The sequence below is a fragment of the Coregonus lavaretus genome, assembly GCF_964263955.1.
Source record: "Coregonus lavaretus genome assembly, contig: HAP1_SCAFFOLD_2704, whole genome shotgun sequence".
NCBI classification, from domain to species: Eukaryota; Metazoa; Chordata; class Actinopteri; order Salmoniformes; family Salmonidae; genus Coregonus; species Coregonus lavaretus.
Genome location: NW_028164718.1, coordinates 36,992 through 47,366, shown reverse-complemented (window position 1 = coordinate 47,366; position 10,375 = coordinate 36,992).

Sequence of the window (10,375 nt, the reverse complement as noted above, 5' to 3'; positions counted from 1 at the left end):
TTTTGGGGACAAAGACTGTTAAGTCTCTTTTACTGTACATCTAATTAATTAATCTCAGAGCCGAATAAAACACTTCCTGAGAAAAAAAGCTGAGATCTGATAGAAAACTGAGAGGGAGGGAGGGAGGGAGGGAGGGAGAGAGGGAGGGAGGGAGGGAGGGAGGAAGGGAGGAAGGGAGGGAGAGGAGGGAGAGGAGGGAGGGAGGGTGGGAGGGAGGGAGGGAGGGAGGGAGGGAGGGAGGGAGGGAGGGAGGGAGGGAAGAGAGAGATGGCGTGAAATCAAGAGAAAGATCGCTACACTGCTTAGAATCTGCTACAGCAAGGATACATCTGTTTTCTCTCTGAAATAGAATGAATGCGTTGAACTGATGCCTTACAAACTGTCCTTTGCCAGATAAAGAACCAGAAAACACCTTACAAACGGTCCTTTGCCAGATAAAGAACCAGAAAACACCTTACAAACTGTCTTTTGTCAGATAAAGAACCAGATAGAATGCCTTAGAAACAAACTGTCCTTTGCCAGATAGTGTTACAGAATGAATGCCTTACAAACAAACTGTTCTTTGCCAGATAGTGAGATAGAGCAGTTAGATGAGTGGATTTGGCAGTGAAACATGGATGAGTGAGAAAGAGAGACAGAGAAAGAAAGGACTTCAGTAGGTTGTCTTTTTATACAAAACAACCCTTTGAACTATACATAAAGAGAGGGATGAAGAGAGAGAGAGAAGGTGTGTGTATATGTGTGGGTGTGTGTATATGTGTGGGTGTGTGTATATGTGTGTGTGTGTGTGTGTGTGTGTCTACCAGCCACTCAGCACAATCTATAATTGATGGTGAGACTTCCTCCTACATGAGGCAAACTACCCACTGCGGTGAGGTCACAGACTGCTGCCTGCCTGCCAGCCACACGCACGCACGCACGCACGCACGCACGCACGCACGCACGCACGCACGCACGCACGCACGCACGCACGCACGCACGCACGCACGCACGCACGCACGCACGCACGCACGCACGCACGCACGCACGCACGCACGCACGCACGCACGCACGCACGCACGCACGCACGCACGCACACACACACACACACACACACACACACACACACACACACACACACACACACACACACACACACACACACACACACACACACACACACACTGCCAGAGACACCAACAGGAAACGTTAATTCCGTTGCAATACAGTAAACCTTTTTAGCTGAGAGAAAAATATATAGAGAGAGTTAGAGAGAGAGAGACAGAGAGAGAGAGAGACAGAGAGGGAGAGAGAGAGAGACAGAGAGGGAGAGAGAGAGAGAGAGAGAGAGAGAGAGAGAGAGAGAGAGAGACAAGTGTGCGGTTAAATTTGGCATAAAACACACACATTTCTTTCCACATGGCCGTGGGGTGAGAGGGATGCAGCTTAAGCCTCACCCTCTTCAACATATATATCAACAAATTGGCAAGGGCACTAGAACAGTCTGCAGCACCCGGCCTCACCCTACTAGAATCTGAAGTCAAATGTCCACTGTTTGCTGATTATCTGGTGCTCCTGTCACCAACCAAGGAGGGCCTACAGCAGCACCTAGATCTTCTGCACAGATTCTGTCAGACCTGGGCCCTGACAGTAAATCTCAGTAAGACAAAAATAATGGTGTTCCAAAAAAGCTCCAGTTGCCAGGACCACAAATACAAATTCCATCTAGACACTTGTCCTAGAGCTCACTAAAAACTATACATACCTCGGCCTAAACATCAGCGCCACAGGTAACTTCCACAAAGCTGTGAACGATCTGAGAGACAAGGCAAGAAGGGCCTTCTATGCTATCAAAAGGAACATAACATTTGACATACCAATTAGGATCTGGCTAAAAATACTTGAATCAGTTATAGAACCCATTGCCCTTTATGGTTGTGAGGTCTGGGTCCACTCACCAACCAAGAATTCACAAAATGGGACAAACAACAAATTGAGACTGCATGCAGAATTCTGCAAAAATATCCTCTGTGTACAACGTAAAACACCAAATAATGCATGCAGAGCAGAATTAGGCAGATACCCGCTAATGATCAAAATCCAGAAAGGAGCTGTTAAATTCTACAACCACCTAAAAGGAAATGATTCCCAAACCTTCCATAACAAAGCCATCACCTACAGAGAGATTAACCTGGAGAAGAGTCCCCTAAGCAAGCTGGTCCTGGGGCTCTGTTCACAAACACAAACAGACCCCACCGAGTCCCAGGACGGCAACACAATTAGACTCAACCAAATCATGAGAAAACAAAAAGATAATTACTTGACACACTGGAAAATACAGAGCAAACTAGAATGCTATGTGGCCCTAAACAGAGAGTACACAGTGGCAGAATACCTGACCACTGTGACTGACCCAAAATTAAGTAAAGCTTTGACTATGTACAAACTCAGTGAGCATAGCCTTGCTATTGAGAAAGGTCGCCGTAGGCAGACCTGGCTCTCAAGAGAAGACAGGCTATGTGCACACTGCCCACAAAATGAGGTGGAAACTGAGCTGCACTTCCTAACCTCCTGCCAAATGTTAGACAATTTTAGAGACACATATTTCCCTCAGATTAAACAGACCCACAAAAAATAAATCCAATTTTGATAAACTTTTGATACTTGCAATAACTGGGGACATGGGCTGGGAACCCTGTGAGGTGAGATGGAAGGTGTGTATGGTGAGACTTTGGAATAGACTGTTGGATATGCCAACTGCCAGAATAGACTGTTGGATATGCCAACTGCCAGAATAGACTGTTGGATATGCCAACTGCCAGAATAGACTGTTTGATATGCCAACTGCCAGAATAGACTGTTGCATATGCCAACTGCCAGAATAGACTGTTGGATATGCCAACTGCCAGAATAGACTGTTGGATATGCCAACTGCCAGAATAGACTGTTGGATATGCCAACTGCCAGAATAGACTGTTTGATATGCCAACTGCCAGAATAGACTGTTGGATATGCCAACTGACAGAATAGACTGTTGGATATGCCAACTGCCAGAATAGACTGTTGGATATGCCAACTGCCAGAATAGTCTGTTTGATATGCCAACTGCCAGAATAGACTGTTGGATATGCCAACTGCCAGAATAGACTGTTGGATATGCCAACTGCCAGAATAGACTGTTTGATATGCCAACTGCCAGAATAGACTGTTGGATATGCCAACTGCCAGAATAGACTGTTGGATATGCCAACTGCCAGAATAGACTGTTGGATATGCCAACTGCCAGAATAGACTGTTGGATATGCCAACTGCCAGAATAGATTGTTGGATATGCCAACTGCCAGAATAGACTGTTGCATATGCCAACTGCCAGAATAGACTGTTGGATATGCCAACTGCCAGAATAGACTGTTGGATATGCCAACTGCCAGAATAGACTGTTTGATATGCCAACTGCCAGAATAGACTGTTGGATATGCCAACTGCCAGAATAGACTGTTTGATATGCCAACTGCCAGAATAGACTGTTTGATATGCCAACTGCCAGAATAGACTGTTGGATATGCCAACTGCCAGAATAGACTGTTTGATATGCCAACTGCCAGAATAACTAGTAACGTTTTTCAATGGGATCTATCCATAGGGGGAGCCTGTGCAACTGAAATGTCTGACCTTTTTCAACAGTCTGACTGTGAACATCTGTATAAAAACCAAATGAAGGGAGACATAGATATTATTAAAGAACAACTGTTGATGCAATATTTTTAAAAAAAATGGGTGGAGGAGATTAATCATAAACCCAAAATGAGAACATTTTGTTTGATTAAAGGTGAATTTGTATTATGTATAACCTACCTAAAAGCAAGAGATCGCTGGGGACAGAATGCAGTCGGACCATCATATAATTGGCATATACATTACTCTTAATGAAATTACACGTGGGCAAGGATATTGGAAATTTAATCAAAGCCTGTTGGATGATAACTTCTTTTTAACTAGGACAGAGGAATTCATAACTGTTTTTTTCCGACATAACATAGGTACAGCAAATCCCCTTATTGTATGGGACACCTTTAAATGTGCCTTCAGAGGCCATGCAATTCAGTAATCATCTCGAAAACAAAAGAAATTTAGGTCAAAGGAGTCCATACTTACAAAGGAAATAGAATGTCTAACAGAACAGATAGATAGCAATAAAAACTGTAACATAGAGTCTCAGAATAAATTAGAGGAAAAACTAAAAGAAATGGAGAAACTTATTCAAGGAATACGGGGAAAAATGCACCAAATTATTTTTTAATTTTCAACATAGGAATGCTACCAAAAAGAATTTACTGAAAGTTGTTACAAATGATGGAGTCACCCATGATTCACCAAATGATATTTTGAAGGAGGAAACAAAGTACTTTAAGCACATGTTTTCGTTTCAGTCGCCTCCATCTCCTCTAACTGAAGCTAATTGTAGAGATTTTTTTTCTATTGATAATGTAAAATTAACAGCCATACAGAAAGACTAATGTGAAGGTGAAATTACAGAGGAGGAACTTCTGAATGCAATTAAAGACTTTAAGTCCGGGAAAACTCCAGGGTTGGATGGCATACCAGTCGACGTATACCAAACCTTTTTTGATATACTCAGAGGACCGTTATTAGCATGTTTTAACCCCTCCTATGTAAATGGTAGATTATCAGACACTCAAGAAGAAGGTCTGATTTCATTATTACTGAAACAGGATACAAGTGGAAAATATAAAGATCCAGTCCATGAAAAAAAATTGGAGGCCCCTTACACTTCAGTGTTGTGATGCAAAAATTCTAGAAAAATGTATAACTCATAGAATTAAAAAGGTATTGTTGGACATTATTCATTCTAATCATTCAGCTGGTAGAGAATGGCGCTTGTAACGCCAGGGTAGTGGGTTCGATCCCCGGGACCACCCATACACAAAAGATGCCAACTGGTCCTCTGTAGCTCAGCTGGTAGAGCACGGCGCTTGTAACGCCAAGGTAGTGGGTTCGATCCCCGGGACCACCCATACACAAAAATGTATGCACGCATGACTGTAAGTCGCTTTGGATAAAAGCGTCTGCTAAATGGCATATTATTATTATTATTATGTATGCATGCTTGACTGTAAGTCGGTTTGGATAAAAGCATCTGCTAAATGGTATATTATAAGACACAGTGGAGATAATATATGGCAAGTACTGGAAACAATAGAATAGACTTTGAAAAGGCATTTGATAAAGTAGCATTTCAATTTTGGAGAATCTCTTATAAAATGGGTTAAAATCATGTATAGTAACCCTAGGTGTAAAATAGTAAATAATGGCAATTTCTCAGAAAGTTTTAAACTGTCAAGAGGAGTGAAACAAGGTTGTCCACTATCGGGATATCTATTTATTATGGCCATCGAGATGTTAGCTATTAAAATCATATCGAACAATAATATCAAGGGATTAGAAATCCAGGGCTTAAAAACAAAGGTGTCATTGTACGCTGATGATTCATGTTTTCTTTTAAATCCACAACTTGAATCCCTCCACAGCCTCATAGAGGATCTATATACATTTTCTAACCTCTCTGGATTACAACCAAATTATGATAAATGTACTATATTACGTATTGGATCACTAAAAAAATACAATTTTTACATTACCATGTAGTTTACCAATAAAATGGTCTGATGGTGATGTGGATATACTCGGAATACATATCCCAAATGAAATAAATGATCTCACTCCAATCAATTTTACTAGAAAGTTAGCAAAAATAGATAAGATCTTGCTACCATGAAAAGGTAAATACCTGTCAATTTGTGGAAAAATCACCCTGATTAACTCTTTAGTATTATCCCAGTTTACCTATTTGCTTATGGTCTTGCCTACGCCTAGCGAACAGTTTTTAAAATTATATGAGAAAAAAATATTCAATTTTATTTGGAACGGCAAGCCAGACAAAATTAAACGGCCTAATTATAAAATGAATATGAATTCGGAGGACAGAAATTATTAAATATTAAAGCATTAGACCTATCACTAAAAGCTTCAGTCATACAAAAGTTATACTTAAATCCGAACTGGTTCTCTAGCAAATTAGTAAGATTGTCTCACCCAATGTTCAAGAATGGCCTTTTTCCCTTTATTCAGATTACATTCTCTCACTTTCAGTTATTTGAAAAGGAAATAATCTCCCAAATATCACTATTTCTAAAACAAGCCATAGAAAGTTGGTTGCAATTTCAATTTAATCCTCCAGAAACGACAGAAAAAATAATGCAACAAATATTGTGGTTAAACTCAAATATACTAATTGATAAAAAACCTTTTTTTTTTTTTTACAAAATGTTTAAAAAAGGTATAATCTTCGTAAATGATATCATCAGTACGACTGGTGGAGTTATGTCGCACATGCAGCTAACAAAAACATATGGAAATGTCTGCTCTACCCAAAATTACAACCAAATAATTGCAGCATTACCGCAAAAATGGAAGAGGAAAGTGGAAGGGAGAAAAAGTAAGGAACTTGTCTGTCGGCCTTGCATTAAAGAACATCATTGGTTAAAGAAAACTGTGATAAATAAAAAAGTATACCAGTTTCATTTATGGACCAAAGGATTGACAGCCGTCCCATATAGATTGCAAAATAGTTGGGAAGAGATGTTTGACGTACCCATCGCATGGCATAGTGTTTATGAACAAAATTGAGCTCTTTGGCATCAAATCAAATCAAATCAAATTTTATTGGTCACATGCGCCGAATACAACAGGTGCAGACATTACAGTGAAATGCTTACTTACAGCCCTTAACCAACAGTGCATTTATTTTAACAAAAAAGTAAAAATAAAACAACAACAAAAAAAGTGTTGAGAAAAAAAGAGCAGAAGTAAAATAAAATAACAGTAGGGAGGCTATATATACAGGGGGGTACCGGTGCAGAGTCAATGTGCGGGGGCACCGGCTAGCTCAACTCGCCGTGTTTGGAGGAGGAGGAATACTGCCTAAGACCCCAAGAACACCATCCCCACCGTCAAACATGGAGGTGGAAACAATATGCTTTGGGGGTGTTTTTCTGCTAACGGGACAGGACAACTTCACCGCATCAAAGGGATGATGGACGGGGCCATGTACCGTCAAATATTGGGTGAGAACCTCCTTCCCTCAGCCAGGGCATTGAAAATGGGTCGTGGATGGGTATTCCAGAATGACAATGACCCAAAACACACGGCCAAGGCAACAAAGGAGTGGCTCAAGAAGAAGCACATTAAGGTCCTGGAGTGGCCTAGCCAGTCTCCAGACCTTAATCCCATAAAAAATCTGTGGAGGGAGCTGAAGGTTCGAGTTGCCAAACGTCAGCCTTGAAACCTTAATGACTTGGAGAAGATCTGCAAAGAGGAGTGGGACAAAATCCCTCCTGAGATGTGTGCAAACCTGGTGGCCAACTACAAGAAACGTCTGACCTCTGTGATTGCCAACAAGGGTTTTGCCACCAAGTACTAAGTCATGTTTTGCAGAGGGGTCAGATACTTAATTCCCTCATTAAAATGCAAATGAATTTATAACATTTTTGACATTTGTTTTTCTGGATTTTTTTGTTGTTATTCTGTCTCTCACTGTTCAAATAAACCTACCATTAAAATGATAGACTGATCATGTCTTTGTCAGTGGGCAAACGTACAAAATCAGCAGGGGATCAAATACTTTTTTCCCTCACTGTATGTATGTACAGTGGGGAGAACAAGTATTTGATACACTGTCGATTTTGCAGGTTTTCCTACTTAAAAAGATGAGAGAGGCCTGTAATTTTCATCATAAGTACACGTCAACTATGACAGACAAATTGAGATTTTCAAATTATGGTGGAAAATAAGTATTTGGTCACCTACAAACAAGCAAGATTTCTGGCTCTCACAGACCTGTAACTTCTTCTTTAAGAGGCTCCTCTGTCCTCCACTCGTTACATGTATTAATGGCACCTGTTTGAACTTGTTATCAGTATAAAAGACACCTGTCCACAACCTCAAACAGTCACACTCCAAACTCCACTATGGCCAAGACCAAAGAGCTGTCAAAGGACACCAGAAACAAAATTGTAGACCTGCACCAGGCTGGGAAGACTGAATCTGCAATAGGTAAGCAGCTTGGTTTGAAGAAATCAACTGTGGGAGCAATTATTAGGAAATGGAAGACATACAAGACCACTGATAATCTCCCTCGATCTGGGGCTCCACGCAAGATCTCACCCCGTGGGGTCAAAATGATCACAAGAACGGTGAGCAAAAATCCCAGAACCACACGGGGGGACCTAGTAAATGACCTGCAGAGAGCTGGGACCAAAGTAACAAAGCCTACCATCAGTAACACACTACGCCGCCAGGGACTCAAATCCTGCAGTGCCAGACGTGTCCCCCTGCTTAAGCCAGTACATGTCCAGGCCCGTCTGAAGTTTGCTAGAGTGCATTTGGATGATCCAGAAGAGGATTGGGAGAATGTCATATGGTCAGATGAAACCAAAATATAACTTTTTGGTAAAAACTCAACTCGTCGTGTTTGGAGGACAAAGAATGCTGAGTTGCATCCAAAGAACACCATACCTACTGTGAAGCATGGGGGTGGAAACATCATGCTTTGGGGCTGTTTTTCTGCAAAGGGACCAGGACGACTGATCCGTGTAAAGGAAAGAATGAATGGGGCCATGTATCGTGAGATTTTGAGTGAAAACCTCCTTCCATCAGCAAGGGCATTGAAGATGAAACGTGGCTGGGTCTTTCAGCATGACAATGATCCCAAACACACCGCCCGGGCAACGAAGGAGTGGCTTCGTAAGAAGCATTTCAAGGTCCTGGAGTGGCCTAGCCAGTCTCCAGATCTCAACCCCATAGAAAATCTTTGGAGGGAGTTGAAAGTCTGTGTTGCCCAGCGACAGCCCCAAAACATCACCGCTCTAGAGGAGATCTGCATGGAGGAATGGGCCAAAATACCAGCAACAGTGTGTGAAAACCTTGTGAAGACTTACAGAAAACGTTTGACCTGTGTCATTGCCAACAAAGGGTATATAACAAAGTATTGAGAAACTTTTGTTATTGACCAAATACTTATTTTCCACCATAATTTGCAAATAAATTCATTAAAAATCCTACAATGTGATTTTCTGGGGAAAAAAATCTCATTTTGTCTGTCATAGTTGACGTGTACCTATGATGAAAATTACAGGCCTCTCTCATCTTTTTAAGTGGGAGAACTTGCACAATTGGTGGCTGACTAAATACTTTTTTCCCCCACTGTATATCTATATATATATTTGCGAGAAAAAAACCATATGGGGGATTGGAAGTGATGCAGACAATTACATTGATGGAAGTTACAATCTATCTGCAATATTAAAGCTGATCTTCCCCCTAAAGAAAAAAAAAAAGGAGATCGCTGTGTAAGGAGATGTAACAGGTAAGATCAGGGATATTGCCTCTGCGTATTGAAACAGGTCGGTATTGTGGTGAAATGGAAGAGGAAAGACTATGTAACTATTGTGACCTGGAAGAAATAGAGAATGAAACTCATTTTATCCTCTACTGCCCTTTCTGCCACGATATACGCTTGCTCTTATTCCAGAAAGCACACCAGATATACCCTGGCATTATGTGGCTGAGCGGTGAGGAGAAACTGAAATTAGTTTTTTTTTTGTATTTCCGTTTGCGGAATATTTAGATAAAGGAATATAAGAAAAAGGGCTATAATTAAATTCCAAATATTTTGCTTCTATGTGGTAAATGGCACGTGTGTATATATATTTAGATTGTGTTTAGGCTTGTCTCACCACATGAATCTTCTCTTGGTGTCAGACTGGGTTCAAATGCCTTCTGTTTCATTTTTCTGTATTTATTTATCTGTATGTGTTATGTTTGTACGTACACTACCAGTCAAAAGTTTGGACACACCCACTCATTCAACGGTTTTTCTTTATTTTTACTATTTTCTACTTTGTAGAATAATAGTGAAGACATCAAAACTATGAAATAACACATATGGAATCATGTAGTAACCAAAAAAAGTGTTAAACAAATCAAAATATATTTTATATTTGAGAGTCTTCAAATAGCCACCCTTTGCCTTGATGACAGCTTTGCACACTCTTGGCATTCTCTCAACCAGCTTCATGAGGTAGTCACCTGGAATGCATTTCAATTAACAGGTGTGCCTTCTTAAAAAGATAATTTGTGGAATTTCTTTCCTTCTTAATGTGTTTGAGCCAATCAGTTGTGTTGTGACAAGGTAGGGGTGGTATACAGAAGATAGCCCTATTTGGTAAAAGACCAAGTCCATATTATGGCAAGAAAAGCTCAAATAAGCAAAGAGAAACGACAGTCCATCATTACTTTAAGACATGAAGGTTAGTCA